The sequence below is a fragment of the Lepus europaeus genome, chromosome 20, assembly GCF_033115175.1.
Source record: "Lepus europaeus isolate LE1 chromosome 20, mLepTim1.pri, whole genome shotgun sequence".
In the NCBI taxonomy this organism is placed as follows: Eukaryota; Metazoa; Chordata; class Mammalia; order Lagomorpha; family Leporidae; genus Lepus; species Lepus europaeus.
The window spans coordinates 47891006-47912814 of record NC_084846.1 but is presented as its reverse complement, the minus strand read 5'-3'; positions in this window follow the sequence as shown (position 1 = coordinate 47912814).

Sequence of the window (21809 nt, the reverse complement as noted above, 5' to 3'; positions counted from 1 at the left end):
TCCTGGCTTCGGATCAGCATAATGCGCCAGCCGTAGCGGCCATTGGAGGGTGAACCAATGGAAAAAGGAAGACCTTTCTCTCTCTCTCTCTCTCTCTCACTATCCACTCTGCCTGTCAAAAAAAAAAAAAAATTATGATAGTTGGCACTGATTTACAGATGCTAAAAGTATAATATTAGGATGAACTTTATGCAGCAAATTCAGCAATTTTAATACATGAGATAACTCCTTGAAGGATTAGAAAATTGAGTTAGTCAACATTTATTAAAACTGAACTTGTAGTTAAAAACCTTCACAAACAAAAACAGAAAAACTTTTAGATTCAGATAGTTTCATGAGTATTTTTTTCCAAATATTTAGAGAAGTAGTATCAACACTTCAAAAATCCTTTTAAAGCCAAAGAAAAGGGAACAAAAAATCACTTCCGAACTCATTGTATGAAGTCAGTAAAAACCTGATATCAAAGCCTTCACAAAAAAAAAAAGAAAAACAAAAGACCAATATCCCTCACAAATTCTAAAAGTCCACCAAATTGAATCTCACAATAAATAAATATAATATCTCTTGACTAAGAGTTAAATTTCTTTTAGTATTTAAAAATCAATCAAGGCCATGGCTTACTTGGCTAATCCTCCGCCTGCGGCGCCGGCACCCCGGGGTTCTAGTCCCGGTTGGGGCGCCGGTTCTTTCCCAGTCACTCCTCTTCCAGTCCAGCTCTCTGCCGTGGCCCAGAAAGGCAGTGGAGGATGGCCCAAGTGCTTGGGCCCTGCACCCGCATGGGAGACCAGGAGAAGCACCTGGCTCCTGGCTTCGGATCTGCACAACCATTTGGGGGGTGAACCAATGGATAGGAAGACCTTTCTCTCTCTCTCTTCTCACTGTCTAACTCTGCCTGTCAAAAAAAAAAAATCAATAAAACGTTGTACTAAACATAAAACAAAAGCAATATGATCATCTCAATAGATACCAAACATGCTTTCCATAAATTCACAATCTACCTCAGATCTACTTCCAAACAAAACTCCCAGCAAACCAGAAATACAGGTAAACTTCCTGAATCACTTCCTGATTCTGATGAAAGCCTTTACCAAGACCTACAGCTAACACTGCACCTGTTGGTGGAAGACTGATTCTTTCTTTATATGAACAGAAAATAAGCATAATTTCTTAGGAACTGAACCCAGGCACTCCAGTGTGGGACTCACCTTCTTAACCTCTAAACTCCCTACTCTGCAAAAACATCTTTATCCTAAAAGGTGTGATTGACCGTGTAGAAAATCTTATGGGAATTTGAAAAATAAAACAGCTTTAACTAATAAGTTCAATTAGTTTTTGGGATAAAGGGCTAAATAAACAAAATCAACTATATTTACAGAAAAGAAAATTTTAAGATATCATTTATTCATGATAAATGTGTAATTCCTATTCCCTAAAAATACAAAACTATTCTAGAAAACTTTAAAAATAATAAATGAAATTATGAACCATATTAAATGCTAATATTCAGTAATAAAATACCAAATATCATCAAATTAATTAAATATTTACTGAAAACCCAATTAAAATTGCATCCAGGATTTTTTCTCGCTAGAATTTGACAAGCTGAAATAAAGTCATATTAAAATTCAAGCAAACTGGAAATGTCAAAATAAGAAAAAGAAGAAAATACAAAGACAAATACTTCTTGATTTTAAGAGCTATGAGGAAGTTACAGGAATCAAATCTGTAATTAGTTGTTTTTACTCCAATAATTTTTTATTGATGGTGATTTTATTTCTTTAGGGTTATATTTATTTAGTTATTAGGGCTTTGCTTATTTAATTATGACTTTATGTTATTTGGAATTTATTCTGTGGAACTAAAATACTTGTGTTGTCTTCAAATGGCATTCCTTCTATGAGAAGTCATATTACTTCTAAAAGTTACCAGGAGTGTTTTGGTTTTTTTCATTAATAAGTTATTGATTGAGGAAATAGTGATAAAACATTTTTCTAATTAGTAAATTACAACCCTGGCCGGCGCCGCAGCTCACTAGGCTAATCCTCCACCTGCGGTGCCGGCACCCCAGGTTCTAGTCCCGGTTGGGGAGCCGGTTCTGTCTCAGTTGCTCCTCTTCTAGTCCAGCTCTCTGCTGTGGCCCAGGAAGGCAGTGGAGGATGTCCCAAATGCTTGGGCCCTGCATCCGAGTGGGAGACCAGGAGGAAGCACCTGGCTCCTGGCTTGGGATCAACGCAGCCATTTGGGAGGTGAACCAACAGAAAGGAAGACCTTTCTCTCTGTTTCTCTCTCTCACTGTTTAACTCTGCCTGTCAAAAAAAAAAAAAAAAAAAATTACAACCCAAACATCAGATAAACTATGACTTGAATTTTTCTTAATGTGATTAAACATATCTATCTCACCTAAACCAAAGTTTAATTTTTGTTTTAGCCTATGTAATCAAATACCAAGCTTCAGGACAGTTAAAATAAAAGGCATAGGAAACTTGTGTTTGATGCGTGAGTTCCTATAGCAAGGGAAAAAATACAGTCTAACAATAATAAAAACTGAATGGAAATTAACCTAAATAAGACTTTAATACAAGACCTTTAAGAATTTTGGTGAAATTAATGAATATATCCCAGGGTACATTAAATGACAGAAAGTTACCTTTGAATGACTGATGATTGTTAGTGTCTGTCAAGTGAGAATGCTTGGTATTTCTTAGAGCTTTCCCTTTTCTTTTCTAAAATTCTCAATTTTTAACTTACTCAGTCATATATTCTTTGCCTGAAATTAGGTTAGGCTACTTTTAAATGCATAGATGCACACAAATGCATTTTGATTTTTAGTCTCTTTGAGAAATGTGTGTGTGTGTGTGTATTTGACAGGCACAGAAAGAATACAGAGAGAGGGACACAAAGAGACAGAGCTCGCATCTGATGACATTTCCCAAATGCTTCTAGAAATTCACAGATCTAAGCTGAAATCCCAGAACAAAATCCATGTCTACCACAGGGGTATAAGAACTCAACTACTTGAGCTACCACCACTGTCTCCCAGGGTTCACACAAGCTGGGTTTAACCCAGGCTCCCTGATGCAGGAAGTGGGCATCCCTATGACATCTTATCTGCCAGGCCAAATGCCTGACCTAATATTTCTACATTACGTAGATGTTGCATTACTCTCAGTTATTTTAAACTAAAAAAAATGCACACCTGATTTTTTGTTAACTGAAAAATGAACCAGTATTGAGAGTGCTTATATGGCTATTTCATACCTTTTTTTTTTTATTGCAATGCTTGGTTTATTTTTAGATGAAAACTATCATTTGGAATCATTTCAAAACATAATTAGGAACTGTGATAATGCTTCATCTGTAGTCCTAAACTGTTCCTCAATGTCTCCTTTTCTGAGTCAGAATACAGTATTGGGAAAACAGAACACAGGCATATCAAATGATGGCAGAAGAAAATACACACAAAGGGAAACCAAGAAAAACAAGTAAGGTCAATCAACTGAAAAATCTGAATTTAATCCGAGCAATTTTGGATTAACAAGGACTGGATATATGATTACATAGACTTTCGTGTATCTCTGATGTCCCCAAATTTGGGATGAGTAGCATGGTAAAAAGGTTCTGTATAGTGATATGCAAGGGATTTCAATGTCATGACAAAGAAACAAGCAAACTGATTAATGCAATACCTGATGGAGATTTTGCTTAAAAATTACTCTGATTTTAAAAAGCTTAGAAAGGCAGAAGGAGAAGAAGCAAGGTAAGGGTCTAGTGTTAAAGGACAGCATGTTACAATTTCCTTAATGTAATAAATTTACCCTACATAATTCAAATATAGTCCCTGTACACATCACAGTTTTAATATTCTCTTTGTCAGCTCTTTAGATAGGAGACATTAAACCAATACATTAAACTTATAAGAATATTTCTGCTATCTAGAGACTATACCTGGATGTGACCAAAAATCATCTGTCAGACCACATTTCCTGATGAGGAATTTGGGTAACACAATCAACATAACTGCATAAGTCACATGCCTTTTCTAATTTCAAATAACATAATAAGAAAATGACTAACATAATTACATACAGTGAGTCTGAAACCATGTTAATACAAAAAAAAAACTTTTGAAATCACAGCATTATTGAGAAAAGCATTAGTTGTAATATACAAATGTGCTATAGCTGAACAGTTGCCAGAGAATCCTAATTGATAGAATGTCAAATAAATGAGCCAAAAAATTTTAGTTCTTTAGTCATTATCTGATAGAGTTAATGCTTGGAGGATTAAACAGTACATCTCAGAAATCATGTATATTCGGGGTGGATATAAGGTACAGTGGATCCAATGCACCTAGTGATTTTTTAAAAAGACTTATTTATTTATTTATTTGAGAGGCATAGTTCCACCGGGAGAATGAGAGACAGAAAGAGATGTCTCCCAATCTACTTGTTCACTCCTCAATGGCCACAATAGCCAGAGCTGAGCTGATCCAAGGCCAATAGCTGGGAGCTTCTTCTGGGCCTCCCAGATTGGTAAAGGGGCTCAAGCTCTTGGGCCATCTTCCACTGCTTTCCCAGGACATTAGCAGAGGGCTGGATCAAAAGAGGAGCAGCCTGGATATGAACTGGAGTCCCTATGGGATGCCAGTGCCAGGGACAAACGCTTAACCTACTAGACCACAGTTCCAGCCCCACACCTGTTGCAGTTGATTTCTCAACAATGTTGCAGTGGATTCCTTTCTGAGAGGAGGAGTGTGGTGGGGGCAAGAGGTGCAGAGTCACCACACAGACCCCGGGAGTCGGGTGAAAGCGGGCTTGAGGCAAGCAGCCCGCAGACTCATATATTTTAGTTAGTACAACAGCTTATCTAGCCAAGACCAGCCAATCCAGTCAAGAGGCGGTCTATGCCCCAACCAATCACAGCCTGTTGCAAGGCAGTTTCCAAAGCCATCCAATCACAGCCTGTTGCCAGGCAGGCTCCATTGCCAGGTGGGATTCAAAGCCATTCCTGAGTAACTGATGCTCACTTGCCAGTGGCTATCTTGGCATGGCCTTCTCATTCCACCACACACACCTAGGCAATTTAATTAACTGTGCACAAAAAATAACTTTTTTTGATTCGATATTTATTTTTTAGAAAACATTCTGAGAGCTTATTTTGTCCTATTCCTGCATAAAATCTTAGATATATCCCATTGCTTTCCCTATTACTTATTTGTATTAGCAAGTACTATAGATTTTCAAATTTTCAAAATTCTAGATCTAACATAAGATATACTTGTCATGTTACAAACTTTTCCACTATTTTCACCCATGTTTCCTGCCAGCCCAACTGCATCTGTCATCAGATTCCAACTTAGATCTGAAGCGTGCAAGGAAGAACAGGATGTAGAAATCACTTTATTCCTGTTTGCTGTATATGTACTTCCTCCACCTGTCACTGTTGCAATTCTCAATACTAGGATTGAGGCCCAGGGAAGGGCAGCAGAGAACTGGACATTAGAATTCAAACTTTGCAGGCTTGTCCCACTGTAAGCCATGACAGAATGTCCAAATGCTGACTTTTTTATTCCCACAGTGTTCATTACTTCTTTCTTTCATTTTATTTCTCTTTTTAGACACCAGTAGAGTAGATATTCCAGTTTCGGGTCCCTAATTTCAGCTGAAGACTCAAGCAGTTGGTGATTTTCCAGCACCCTGTTAGCTCCTTGTTGCTGAGGGCCCAACTTCTTTGAAGGTCACTGTTCAACCATCCGCTTATCCCTTAAGACATCAGTGTTCAAGCCCCACCCTGAACCCCATGCTAAAGCACCAACTGCACCACTACACACATGGCTTTGAATCTGCCTATCCATGAGAGTTTTTTGGACTTCCTTGTGTAACCAAGAAACTCATACCTTTGTTCAAACATGCGCTATAAGAGACTTACATACCATACATTATATGTGTTGTTCTCAGGCACGCTACTCAAACCATCCTCTTCCAAGATTTCAGATTGTGACATCATGCAGTTATTATTTCATCTTTTCTCCCAATTCCAAAAGATGCTCATTTTTCTGAGGGACTTTGAGAAATCCCTCTTCCCAAACGTTTATGACATAATTTAAGGAGAGAAAGAAGCTCACTACTCATCAAATCCCTAAGAATCAGAAAGAAAAAGAGTAACAGCACATTGGCCATTCTCTTCCAGGAAATTGTTACTCTTTGCGGATTGAGCTTCCTCATATTGAGAGCAGAAGTTTGAGTGTGATGAGAGATGATTGATAGTTTCATAGTATTATAATAAACCCTGATTAGTACTAGGCTTAACTCTTCTTAGCTATAACTGAGGCTCTGAAACCAGAGATTACATAAACTCTATTCCTGATCAAGCTTCATTTCATTCTTAAGGTAATTCCACTTAATAAAATTTGGTGTCTTATTTTTCAGTTGGAAAATATCATTTAAAAGTAATATATAACTATTGACATTTCCTGAAAGAAGACAGAAATGAGACAAGTTTGGTCAGGATAAAGATGACTTAATAATAGTAAGGGGGCCGGCACCATGGTGCAGAAGGTTAATACTCTGCCTGCAGCTACGGCATTCCATATAGGCGCCGGTTCTAGTCCCGGCTGCTCCTCTTCCAATCCAGCTCTCTGTTATGGCCTGGCAAAGCAGTAGAAGATGGCCCAAATGCTTGGGCCGCTGCACCCACATGGAGACCAGGAAGAAGCACCTGGCACCTGGCTTCAGATCATTGCAGCTCTGGCCGTTGTGGCCATTTAGGGAGTGAACCAATGGAAGGAAGACTTCTCTCTCTCTCTTTCTCCCTCTTACTATTTGTAACTCTACCTCTCAAATAAATAAATGAAATCTTAAAAAATAATAGTAGTTAGTAAGGCAATAAGCCACATAAAGGGAAACCAGGCAAGTCAAGCAGGAGCAGGTGAGGAGTCTGGTCTACAAGGAAGGTGGAATTATCTGTACTGTTAATAGTGCAGTGTTTCGTATTTATGTTCATTAGTTTCAGCACACAGAGTTCTGATTCTACCGGTTTATAATGATCTCCCTGATAGGTACATATATTGGAGTATTGATAATAACTAAGAATGAAATCATACTGAAACCCTAGTCAGAATGGGGATTTTGGTGCTAGGGTTAGCTCATAGTAACCCGTTTAAAACTAAAAGTATTCTGGAGGCTAAATATTAAAGCATAATAGTTATTTTAGCAATCATGATATTCTGACATTTTAAAGACATGAAATATTATTTTCTAGCAAATCAAGGACCTTTTATTAAATGCCAACTCAACACATTAGCAAAACTAGGCACTAGAGGGACATCATGTTAGTAATTTGGTCAAGGTCACATAACAGAGAGAAATCTTCAACATAATTTACTACAATATGCTATGTGCTGAAATCACACACACAAATATTTGAAACCTTTAACAGCAACATCAAATTTAATATGCCCACACGATGAAATCATCTCTATAATAAAAGGAAAGATATATTTTCTTGTTTTTCTAATAATTGTATACAGTTTTGATGTGCAGAGTTCTAGCTAAATGTGCACCCAATAGCACACTTTAGTTAAGCACTTCAATACACATTCATAAAAGCATGTGCTGGAAGATGCCAGCACATATGAAAGCTTATTCAGTAGAAACTAATGGTGTCCAGCAGAGAATAAAGTAACTAATTGAAATCTGTAATGTAGCCAATAACATGATTCTCAGAGTGTGTGGTATTTGCAAATAAAGTACTTTATTATCTATAATGTCAAAGAGATCACCTCGAAGTGAACTTCTTTCATCAAATTTCTTTCTTTCTGATAATGGAGTATAGATACACTCTAAAGTTTTTGATATATTTTTGAATGACATTTTTCCAACTTTCTTATACTTTACAAGATGTTAAGTTACCGTGATTATGCCACTGAGAAAAAAAATGTTCTGCATTACTTGTAGATCTATAGAAACTCTGTAATATGTGAGGAATCTGCAGTCCAAATTCCCCTCAAGATTCTGCATTTCTCGTATAATTTTAAGCACATCTGTTATCCTATCAATGAGTTTTACTTTTTATTAAATGTTTCAATAATATTTTTGAATTTTATATACATATACATTCATATATTTAATATTTTACTTTATATTAAATATTTATATCAGTGCTTATAATATCCCCAAATCAAAGCAAATAAACAAAACAATGTACATCCAAGTTAGAATCTCTTGCTTTACATGATTTGAAATTGTGGGAATAGCACAATTCTATACCTTTTAGCATATATGTATACAAATGTGTATATATATGTTATATATATATATGTATATCATCTGCTACATGTCAACAACTATAAGGAGTTTGAAATTTTGCGCTACCTGCAAGCTCACAATATTCATGGATATTGACGGAAGACTCAAGATTCCTAGATTTAAAAGGACAATTTATTAATCAAACAGTGGTATGATTCAAGTACTCACATTTTACTTTTTTCTTTCCTTTTTTTTTTTTTTTTTTTTGGAAACTCTTTCCTAATCTCTAGTCCTCATGGAGTGAACCAAGAAGGGCAATGAAATTTGGACATTCAGTGTGGACATTACAGAAGAGAAAAGAACCCTAAGTTAATGGAAATTGAATAATAAATGATGAGCAATCAGCATGGCTAGTCTTTGCTCCAACAGGAGATACTGCATCTTCCAAGGCTGTGTGATGTACAAACATTTCGGAAAGATACTCTAGGGAAAGATTCGTCAAACCTGTGATTGCAAGGTGTGCATAAACACAGATACCTATTTAGACTTTCCCAACACTACATCCATATAACTACATGTAACATAGTTCATTCTAAACTCTTGCCATGTAAAAATATACATCCTGTGCAAAATAATATCACTAAAAGAGAAATAAATACATTTGAGAATTATCTGAATTTACTACAATTTCATAATTGTAGGAGTGCAGATTGTCCAACCTGTGGGCCATATAATGCTTAGAAAATCATTTGGTCTGGCCCTACCAAGGAAAACACAGATGAGACTTGAAATTCAGTAAATCCACCCCAGGCGGATTTTTAATTTGATAATTTTTATAGCCTGTATTATAAATATCTAAATGGTCTTCAGTAGAAAAAGCCACCTACACCTGAAGAATGAAGGCTTTTGGCCAGAAATCTCACTTAAAAACATAAATGTAAAAATATAAACATAAAAGTAAAATATTAAATTAAATATTAGAGCATATAATGAAACTATATTTTAGAAGTCTCTTTGTAGTCTTTTTTTCACTTTTTTTTTAATTTAAAGCTTTTATTTAATGAATATAAATTTCCAAAGTGCAGCTTATGGATTACAATGGCTTCCCCCCTCCCAAAACTTCCCTCCCACCCGCAACCCTCCCCTTTCCCGCTCCCTTTCCCCTTCCATTCACATGAAGATTCATTTTCAATTCTCTTTATATACAGAAAATCAGTTTAGTATATATAAAGTAAAGATTTCAACAGTTTGCCTTCACATAGCAACACAAAGTGAAAAATACTGTTGGAGTACTAGTTATAGCATTAAATCACAGTGTACAGCACATTAATGACAGAGATCCTACATGATTTTTTTAAAAAATTGATTAATTTTCTATGTAATTTCTAATTTAACACCAAGTTTTTTTTTTCATTTTCAATTATCTTTATATACAGAAGATCAATTCAATATATACTAACTAAAGATTCCATCAGTTTGCACCCACACAGAAACACAAAGTGTAAAAATACCGTTTCAGTACTAGTTATAGCATTACTTCACATTGGACAACCCATTAAGAACAGATCCCACATGGGATGTAAGTACACAGTGACTCTTGATGTTGATTTAACAATTTAACACTCTTGTTTATGGCGTCAGTAATCTCCCTAGGCTCTAGTCATGAGTTGCCAAGGCTATGGAAGCCTTTAGGGTTCGCCGACTTCGATCTTATTCCGACAGGGTCATAGTCAAAGTGGAAGTTCTCGCCTCCCTTCAGAGAAAGGTACCTCCTACTCTGATGGCCCCGTTCTTTCCACTGGGATCTCACTTGCAGAGATCTTTCATTTAGGTCTTTTTTTTTTTTTCCCCAGAGTGTCTTGGCTTTCCATGCCTAAAATACTCTCATAGGCTCTTCAGCCAGATCTGAGTGCCTTAAGGGCTGATTCTGAGGCCAGAGTGCTATTTAGGACATCTGCCATTCTATGAGTCTGCTGTGTCTCCCACTTCCCATGTTGGAGTCTTTTGGTTCCCCTATATTATATAGAATCATGTCATGTGCAAGTAGGGATAGCTTAAATTCCACCTTCCAAATTAAATACCTTGATTTATTTTCTTCCCTAATGGAATAGCAGTGGTAAGAGCGAGCATCCTTGTCTGTTCCTCGATCTTAGTGGGGATGCTTCAGGCTTTTCCTCATTCAATAAGATGCTGGTTGTGGGTTTGTCATAAATTGCCTTGATTGTGTTTAGGAGTGTTCCTTCTATACTCAATTTGCTTAAATTTTATTTTTAATCATGAAGGATGTTTTATTTTAGCAAATATTTTTTCTGCATATATTGAAATAATCGTATGATTTTTATTCTTCATGTTAATTTGATGTATCTCGTGTACTTAATTGTAAATGTTGTATCATCCGTGGATTCCAGGGATAAATCCCACTTGATCCAGGTGAATGATATTTCTGATGTATTATTGGATTCAGTTAGCAAGTATTTTGTTGAGGTTATTTGCATCTTTGTTCCTCAGTGATATTGGTCTGTAGTTATTTTTATTGTATCATTTTCTGGTTTTAGAATTAAGGTGATATTGGCCTCACAGAAGGAGTATGGGAGAATTACTTCCCTTTCAATTGTTTTAAATAGCTTGGAAAGAATTGGAATTAGTTCTTCTTTAAATTTCTAATAGAATTTAATAGTGAAGCCATCAGCCGTGGGCTTTTCTTTTTTGGGGGAGTCTTTATTACTGATTCAATGTGCATCTTGGTTTTGGTCTGTTTAGGTTTTCTGTGTCTTCATAACCCAATTTTGGTACACTGTTCTGTTCAGGAATCTATTTCTTGTAGATATTTCTATGTCTTGGCAAACAGCTCTTTGCAGTAATTCCTGATGATTATTTCTTTCTGTGATATCCATTGTTACTTTCCTTTTTCATCTCTGATTTTATTAATTTGTGTCTTCTTCATTTTTTGGTTAGTTGGGCTAGTGGTGTATCAATTTTGCTTATTTTTTCAAAAAGCCAGCTCTTCATTTCACAGGCCTTTTGTATTTTTTGTTTCAATTTTATTTCTTTACTAGTTTTATTTATTTCTTTCCTCCTACTAATTCTGGATTTGGTTTGTTGTTTTTCTAGGCTCTTGAGATGCATTGATAACTCATTTACATGTCTTTCTAGTTTCTTGATGTTGGCACCAATAACTATAAACTTCCCCCTTAATATTGCTTTCACTGTATCCCATAGGTTTAGATACATGGTATTGTCAGTTTCATTCTTTTCCATGAATTTTTTTGTTTCCCTTTTGATTTCTTCTATGACCCATTGTTCATTCAGGAGCATGTCATTCAGTCTACATGTTTGCAAATGTTCTATAAATTCTTGAGTTACTGATTTCCAGCTTAACTCCATTGTAGTCAGAAACGATACATGGTATGGTTTCAGCTGTTTTGAATGTACTGAGGCTTGCTTTATGGTCTAGCATATGGTCTATCCTAGCGAAAGTTCCAGGCACTGACAAAAAGATCTATACTATGGACAAAATGGACCTAAGTTATATCTACAGAGCCTTTCATCTACAGCTGCAGAAGCTGTGTTATTTACACTCTCAAATTTCCCTGCTTAACTGCTCTGAACCCAGTCCAATAACCAACACGTGCTTTTTCTGCAGGACAATCTGCTCTAAGTAAGCCAGGCTTATACTGTGTTATGTCTGCAAAAGGTGGCAAGGAGGACCATCATTTGCTGGGCAGGAAGGCATTGCTTATATCAAAGATCAAGGTACCTTATGGAATTATATAAATTCCTTAATGGTGTGGATTAGAGTTAGGAATGGGACAAGTCAAGCAGGCCATTACTCCGGCAATAGAGTCTGGCTGTCTCTCCCTATCTTAACTGAAGTCTGGTACAGGCCTTAAAGAAATCATAGAATTGTTACTTCACATTTGAACCTCCCAGTTTATTATGAAAATAGTCACTATTTACACAGCTGGAACATTCTCTATTTAGTAGGTGGTTGGCTTGACTCATGATTCTTAAATATTTACACATAGGATATTGGGAACTTTCCTTGTGCTCATGCCTTATGCACCACAAAAAAAAAAAAAAAAAAAAAAAAAAAAAAAAAAAAAAAAGCCCTGCTCAAGGAATTTAAAGTCTGTATGTGAAAAAGTATCCTAAGCAATTCATACATGAAAAAAAGCTTCATATGGCAGAAGCATAATCAACTGAAATGCATTGAATGGGAATGGCCTAATTATATTATGATGCAGAACTGCAGGAGGTTTCAGAGAGAATGTATCATTTGAGTGTGCCAACAAAAAACATTTAAAATATCTTCTACAAAACAATTTGCCATTTCACAAGTCTTTAAGTTGTGAGAAATACCAAAATATAAATGAATAAAAAACATATATATCCAAAGGTAAAATAAAGGGAAAGTACTATTGCTGTATTAGTAGCCTTAAGATTTAGTAATTTCTAAATGTCTTCAAAAATGTAATCTGATTCATTTAAATGACATAGAATCAGAAATCAGAAAGGATTAAAAGCCATTTTAATATAAACTAGAACACAGAAATACTCATAGAAAATCAAGTGACTGTCTCAAACGTAATAGTAAATGAATTAAGTCTCCTGTTAAATCTTACATATTTATATTTGCTTTAAATCTAGTTTTAAACAATGCTGTACAGTATGGTTTTTGTCCTTCTGAAACTGATTGCTATATAATCATATATATAATTTTTTAATATAATAAAAGAGTACTGTGCTAAAAATTATCTGTCAAATATATACAGTATTGGACTTTTCCAGAAAGTTTCATAAAGAACACCTGTAGTTATCATGAACTTTCACATTCTAAATATCAGAGCATATTTATGAGTGGTTTGGAATCTAAAATTTTATCATTCTTTTTTTCAAAAAATACAGCTAATTATTTACTGCCCAGATTTCATCATTTTTCTGCAAGCAAGTGACAAAGTTAGGAGGATTTAAAATGGAAATTAAATTAATTGTAAAGTATAAATGAAACTTGCAAAACTTGGAATAATTTTCCGTAAAGGAAAGCAACTTTTTAGCTTCCACTCATATATGAAGAACTGTAGTATCCCCTATGTTGAATTTACATTATAGGCTACTTTTAACAAAATGTGTGCTTGGAATATATTTATAAAAATATATCTTCCAAACAAAGTAATTTTAAAGAAAAACTTTTAATATGAATTTATTTTATGGTCATTTTATCTGCCATATTTTTATTAACAAATGTTGTCAATTTTCTTTTTTTAAAATTTTTTTTTTTTTGACAGGCAAAGTGGACAGTAAGAGAGAGAGAGACAGAGAGAAAGGTCTTCCTTTTTGCCGTTGGTTCACCCTCCAATGGCTGCCGCGGTTGGCGTGCTGCAGCCGGCGCACCGCGCTGATCTGATGGCAGGAGCCAGGTGCTTCTCCTGGTCTCCCATGCGGGTGCAGGGCCCAAGCACTTGGGCCATCCTCCACTGCACTCCCGGGCCACAGCAGAGAGCTGGCCTGGAAGAGGGGCAACCAGGACAGAATCTGGTGCCCCAACCGGGACTAGAACCCGGTGTGCCAGCGCCGCAAGGCGGAGGATTAGCCTAGTGAGCCGCGGCGCCGGCCTAAATGTTGTCAATTTTCAAATATTCTATACTTATTACATCTAACCAAACCATAACACATGAGCTGTTACATCAAATCTCACTGCACACATAGGAAAATATACTATGAGTGACTCCGTATAGTTAAGAGATCAGTAAGTCTTACCTTTCAAATGAGAATTATCTTTGAAATTATAATCCATATATGAACTATTGCTATAAACTCCTTTGAACTTAAAACTATCTTCTATGTTAATAATCAGTATCTTCTCTCTTCCTCTTGGATTGATTCCATGTTTAAAGATTGAAATACAGTTATCCAGTTGAAGAATACGATTATTTTGAATGCAAATATTATTAACATATGGTATAAAAATAATTTTCTGATTTTTTTCTATTGTTATAATAATGATGATTTTTTAAAAGTTTCTTCCATTAACATAGCAGATTTATTTCTGCAATAATATCTTCATGTGTGAGTACTCAGAGTTAAAAATAAATTATCACTGTCTAAAAATTAGAGTAGATTCATATTTTAATTCAATAATGCATTTTTCAAAAATTAAAATATACTTAAATGTTACTTCATCACAATTATAGAAACATTCAAATGTTTCAGTCTTAATTTCTGCCAAGATATTGAGTACTATATAAATTATTTTTGTACATTCATATTTAATAAACAACTATATTTATCAATTCTGTATTAATTCATACTTGATTGAAGAGTGTTTTTTACAAACCTTAATTTTTTAAAAGATTTATTTATTTATTTATGTATTTATTTATTTGAAATTTAGAGCTGCAACAGTGAGAGATGAGAGACAGAAAGACAGAGATCTTCTATATGCTGACTCACTCCCCAGATGGTTTGAGCCAGGCTGAAGCCAGGAGCAAGGAATTTTATTTATTTATTTATTTATTTTTTTTAGACAGGCAGAGTGGACAGTGAGAGAGAGAGACAGAGAGAAAGGTCTTCCTTTGCCGTTGGTTCACCCTCCAATGGCCGCCGCAGCTGGCATGCTGCGGCCGGCGCACCGCGCTGATCCCATGGCAGGAGCCAGGTGCTTCTCCTGGTCTCCCATGGGGTGCAGGGCCCAAGGACTTGGGCCATCCTCCTCTGCACTCCCTGGCCACAGCAGAGAGCTGGCCTGGAAGAGGGGCAACCGGGACAGAACCCGGTGTGCTGGCGCCACAAGGCAGAGGATTAGCCTGTTGAGCCACGGCGCCGGAGCAAGGAATTATATGCAGGTTCCCAGGTGGGTAGCAAAGGCCCAAGCCCTCAGGGCATCTTCTACTGCTTTTCCCAGGCCATCAACAGGGAGCTGGATAGGAAGTGGAACAGCCAGAACTTGAACTGGCAGGTGATGGTTTTAACAGCTACGCCACAACATAGAGTCCTATAACCCTTAATTTTAAAAATTATTTTCACATGAGGAAACATTTTGTATAAATCTTTAGAAAAGGGCCAAAAATAGGATAATTTTAAAAAGAATTTCACCACAAATTTCAGGAACTTTAGCACAAATGAATATTTCAAAGGGTCCATATAAAATTGGAATGGAAACAATTCAGGTTCAATTTGTAAACAATCACTAGGCTAAAATGAAATATTCTACATTAAATCTGGGTTATTATAAATATACAATATAACTGGACTCAAGACACAAAACCTGCCCCTTAAAAGCGCTGACATTTTTGGAACAGCATGAACTTAACAAACAAATGTTTGTAGCCAATTACTTTGTGTGATAGTAAACTCTTAAGAGTATTTCTTCTTGTTAACTTCCTCACAGAGTATAGATTTATGAAATATAAGAGATTGAAATGAACTAATCAGAAGATTAAGAAGTATTATAAAATGTATTGGTGACTCAATAACCATTTATAGATTTTTTAAAAAAAACAAAAGATTATTTTGAGGAGTAATTGCTTATCTCCAATATTTTAGAATCAAGGAAATAATAAAAAGCTCAATGATACTTCTCAAATTTTTCATTGAGTTCAGGATCTTTTTTTTCTTCTTTTTTTTAAAAAAAAATTATTTGACAGGTAGAGTTAGAGACAGTGAGAGAGACAGACAGAGAGAAAGGTCTTCCTTCCGTTGGTTCACTCCACAAATGGCTGCAACAGCCAGCGCTACGCTGATCTGAAGCCAGGAGCCAGGTGCTTCCTCCTAGTTTCCCATGTGGGTGCAGGACCCAAGCACTTAAGCCATCCTCCACTGCCTTCCTGGGCCACAGCAGAGAGCTGGACTGGAAGAGGAGCAACTGGGCCTAGAACCCGGAGCCCATATGGGATGCCAGCACCTGCAGGTGGAGGATTAACCAAGTGAGCCACGGCGTTGGATCTTAAGAGATGACTAGGGGTATGCCCATGGACCTTAGTGGATTCATATCTTGATAGTGATTGATGTCATCCTGACATTCAAGAAGGAACTTACCACATAAAATTAGAAAATTAGAATATACTAAGAATTCCAAGGAATATTAAGGAAAGAAATGCTTTACATTTTTACAAAAACTTTTTTTTAGAGACAAAATAATAGTTTTGTAAATATGTAAGGAATTTTAAATACATGAAAACAATTTGTGGTGTGAAAATAAATGAAGCAATAATGATACATCTTTTTACCATTCATTTTCTCAATCTCAAGCTCGTTTAGAGAGTAATATATATTGGATCCACTTTGCAATTTTAAGTTTGCTTTAGATAACACTTGATTTTGTTTCCCTAAAAGACATTAATAGCTGACATTACTTATCTAAAAGAAGAAAACCGACAGAGTTAAAATCCTTCATACAATGCACCTTGGCCATTTAATTTTGGTTTTTAAAAATGTAAGCAATGTAAAGCTTCCTTTGATTGTCAAGGTTAGTAAAAAATTAATTCCAAACGCTTGCTGTAGTAAGACAGATTAAAGAACATTGTCCCTGAGAGGATGATACAGTCTCTTGGCTTACTTCATTCTGGGTATGGAAACATGGTCCTTACAAATAAATACTGTTATCAGTGAATTTGAAATGACTCCAAAGTTCAAATATCAGTGAAGCATAACATCATATGTTCAAATCAGATGACCATGTGGATGGGCAAATGCCACTTAAATTTCAGAAGACATCCATGTTCTAATCAAAAATGAATTAGGAGACATGGAATCTTTAAGCATCATTTGTCATCTGGAACTCATGTGCATTAATATGCTTCTGATCTGTGACTCTCTGAGAAGAGCTAAGTCAATTCCAGAATTACCATAACATTCAAAGCCAAATAGTAATGCATTTTAAAATGAATGTATTGAAAATTGAATGCCAGCTGGAAATAAATTATGGTGCCTTTTAAAATTAAATTACAAAGGGCTTTTTCTTTGTCTTTACTCTATTGTCGTCCTCAGTTAGCATAACTGTCATTTTTACCACTTATACCCATAACAAAAATGGTTTAGAATATAAAATGAGATAAAATAAACACCTCATTCTACTAAAGCAAGGATCTGATGAATGTACTTGGTTTCTCATGAAAGAAAAATCCAATGTTATTCTCCTATTTCAGCTGAGTTTTCTACAAGCTTCCTTTAGTAACTCAACTTGGTTTTATTTTTATTGTTATTACCTCCAGTGTACACTGTTATCTGAATATATTTGCACTTCAATAAGAAGAGACAGAAGGAAACTAACCATTAATGTGTTAGAATGTTAAATATACTTGGGGGAAACATCCGCCTTGTGGTAAAAATCCAGTTATGAAGTATTTATTTTTGCCCTTCTTAATAAGCCTTAAAAAATAAATCTTTAAAACTGAATTATGTTTTCAGCTTAAAAGCAAATACAAATCAAACAAAAGACAGCTCAAGTTGTGTTTTGCCAATAGATTATTCTTTGTATGTGAATGCATGCATGTGTATGGTTACACAGAAATACTTTGCCAGAATATATGAATTATTCTAATTATGCTAGGAGGAAAATTGCAAAACAAAACATAAAATCTTAACCATCAAATACTATTAACTACAACTGATTCAGAGAATTCATGATTTTTATGTACCTTTCCTATCTCAAATACTTTATTATTATATCCTATTGTACATTATTTTATTTATTTATACTATTAATATAATTTTATAAAATAATTTAGACAACAGTTTTTAGGTAGAGTTATATATATATATATATATATATGAGTATGTGTATATATACATATGTTGTGCTATGTATGTCTGAGTGTGTGGATACACAATGGCTGAAATACAATTGCATTGTACTCTCCTTGAGAACAATGCCAGCTTTCATTTCATTGTATTTCTCCTGAAAGGGGAGCATGTTGCTTGAAATATTACAGGTGCTCACACTACTACTTTTGCATAACTGAAATTTCCCAAGTGAGTTAAGTCCAGACTATAAGAGTTGACATTTACATCATAATAAGATTTAGAGAATGCTAGCTCTACTTCAGGCACTGTACTAGGTTTGTTACATATATAATTTCCTGTTCTCAAAACAACCTGTCAGCAGAGTATTACCGTGCCTTATTTAAATACAACAGCTACAATTACACTTCAAATTTTTCTTTTTTTACATTTATTTATTTATTTGAAAGACAGTGCTAGCACTGCAGCTCAATAGGCTAATCATCTGCCTGCGGCGCCAGCACACTGGGTTCTAGTCCCAATCGGGGCGCCGAATTCTGTCCCGGTTGCCCCTCTACCAGGCCAGCTCTCTGCTCTGGCCCGGGAAGGCAGTGGAGGATGGCCCATGTGCTTGGGCCCTGCACCCGCATGGGAGACCAGGAGGAAGCACCTGGCTCCTGGCTTTGGATCAGGCGGTGCAACGGCTGCAGTGCCATTGGAGGGTGAACCAACGGCAAAGGAAGACCTTTCCCTCTGTCTCTCTCTCTCTCTCTCTCTCTCACTGTTCACTCTGCCTGTCAAACAAACAAAAAAACAAACAAATTTATAAAAAAAAGAAAGAAAGAAAGAAAGAAAGAAAGAAAGACAGACAGACCGGGTTACAGAGAGGCAGAGGCAAAGAGAGAGACAGAAAGGTCTTCCATCTGCTGGTTCACTCCAGATGGCCATAATGGCTAGAGTTGTGCAGTCCGAAGCCAGGAGCTGCTTCTGGGTCTCCGACATGGGTACAAGGGCCCAAGGACTTGGTCCATCTACCACTACTTACCCAGGTCATAACAGAGAGCTGGATTGGAAATGGAGCAGCTGGGACACGAATCAGCACCCATATGGGATGCTGGCACTGCAGGTGATGGCTTTACTTGCTATACCACTGTGCTGGCACCATTACGCTATCTCTTTATTGCATTGTTATCTCTTGTGGTTGACTAAATCTAGTAATGTTTTGTTCAGCATGGCCCCAAGAGAATAATATAGGTAGGTGTGTAGTAGGCCACATCATCTGTGTTAATGTAAGTACATTCTGGGGTTGGCACTGTGGCACAGTGGATAAAGTCGCTGCCTGCAATGCTGGCATACCATATGGGTGCCGATTCATGTCCGGCTGCTCCTCTTCTGATCCAGCTCCATGCTAATGTGCCTGGGAAAGCAGCAGAAGATGGCCCAAGTGCCTGGGCCCCTGCAACCTCTTGGGAGACCCAGAAGAAACTCCAGGCTTCTGGCTTCAGATAGGCACAGCTCCGGCCCTTGAGCCATTTGGAGAGTGAACCAGGGATGGAATACCTACCCTTCTCTCTCTCTGTCTCTCTCTCTTCCTCCCTCCCTCCCTTTCCTCCTCCCTCCCCCTCCCTCCCCCTCCCTCCCTTTCTGTAACTCTGCCTTTCCAATAAATAAATAAATCTTTAAAAAAAATAAGTGCATTCCATCATGTTCAAGTCAAGGGTGTTTCTCAGAATGTAATCGCTGTCAGTTAGTGACAAATGACTGCATATACAAAGAATCAGAGTAAACAACTATAAAAGAATAGAAAGAGATTATCAGGAAATATGCAACTAGAGATCTATGGAAATACCTGAACGTAGGCGAAGTATCTAGGTTGTACCCTTGGTGTTCGGGTAACTGAAGTTCAGGTACCTGAAACCTAACGAAATTAAGTAGTAGCACAAGTAAAGGAAGGCTGGCCAGAAAATGTTGGCTTGCCTCGAGGATTTCCAGATCATTGGATAGAATTGATTGAAGTCTAAACTCTTTTTCACTGAGTTGGTAATCATGGCTAGTTGTTGAGTTTATAAAAGACTTAAACGTATCTAAAATGTAGAAAATAACATGTGCCTAACATGACTGTCCTGACGATTCAATGAGAAAATGTATGTGCATGCTCACAAAATAGACCTTTATATTGTTCTAGGGTAGAAGTATTATATTGATACTTCTCAACTTCCCTCTTGAAAAAAATCAAATCTACAAAAACCAAAAATTTCTCTCACATTTTTTAACATTAGCTGTATAGAATGTGAAAATATTGGCGTTCTAGTTCTGGTTGCTCCTCTTCCAGTCCAGCTCTCTGCTGTGGCGCAGGAGGGTGATGGAGGATGGCCCAAGTGCTTGGGTCCCTTCACCTGTGTGGGGGACCAGGAAGAGGCACCCGGCTCCTGGCTTCAGATCGGTGCAGTGCCGGCCATGGCAGCCATTGGGGGAGTGAACTGGCAGAAGGAGGACCTTTGTCTCTGCCTCTCTCTCACTGTCTATAACTCTGTCTCTCTTTCTCTCTCACTAACTCTTCCTGTCAAAAAAAAAAAAAGTGAAAATATTGAATGACAGCATAAAAATAGCAAAATTTTCATCAAAATGAAAAATTATTTTCGAATGTGAGAAATGATGAAAATTGTTCTTCAAAGAAATCTAAGTGAGATTTTACGTGAGTGTGTGATTGCGTTGAAAGAAATTAAATCCTCATGTTTATTTCATGTGTGAGCTTGAGGTGTGAATTCCCATTGCCTGTGTAGTACGGGATTCCTAAGTAAATATACCAACATTTTAAATAGGCATGAGAGATCTAGAAGAAGCAAATATTCAACTTGTTTGGGATTCCTGTCCCTATACAAGGTACTCTGAAATCTTGAAGGGGAAAAATAACTGTTGGTAAATATTATTTTGAAAAATTTAAATTATTTTTGCACCCAGAAATAATTGAGATACCATGAACTTGAACCTAATAGATTAAAATGGTAAAGACGATGTGTTGATGAAGTAATTAAAACCATTTGAATGATTTACAATAAAGAAAATACAAATAGCTAACATAATGGAGCAATAAACCCATTTTTAAAATGTTCAGATATACTTAAAACAAAAAAAAACCAACAAATTGAATTTATAGATTAAAACTATATTATTTATAGATATTAATAGATTGGTACTATTATTCAATATATAGACACAGCTGAAGAGACAATGAAATAGATGACAGGTACGAAAATTTACCCAGAATAAAGTATAGAAAATTAAATGTGAAAAAGTAAGATATGCAGAAATATATTGAGTTGATTCAACAAATGCAAATTCAAAGCTTTAGAAATTCATTCTACAGTCATTTGAGGACTACATAGCTTCAACTTTCTCATGATAGAAATAAAATAAAAAGATGAATCTTCACATAACATGCAGAGTTCTAATGAGAAGAAATAGAAGTTAATCCATACTAACCATGGTAAGACTACTTTCAAACACCAAAGACAAAGAGATGAATGAAACAACCAGAAACAAAAGACAGTTGACAGCAAAGGTAAGGAGGCCCATTTACAGAATAGAAACTCGTAGATAGCTGAAAAAAAATCTTTAAAATTATAACATGGTTCTACCCACAAATATTTATAAATACAGTAAAATATAAGTTTTGAAGAAGCAGTCTGGGTATACTACTAAGAGAATATTACACATTACAAAGGATGATAAGCATGGCAGTGCACCTCAATAATTGACATTATTCATAAGAATAATGGTGATGACAATTACAGTTGATTTTAATGACATAAAAACAAAGAGAAACTACAGCCGGCACCACTGCTC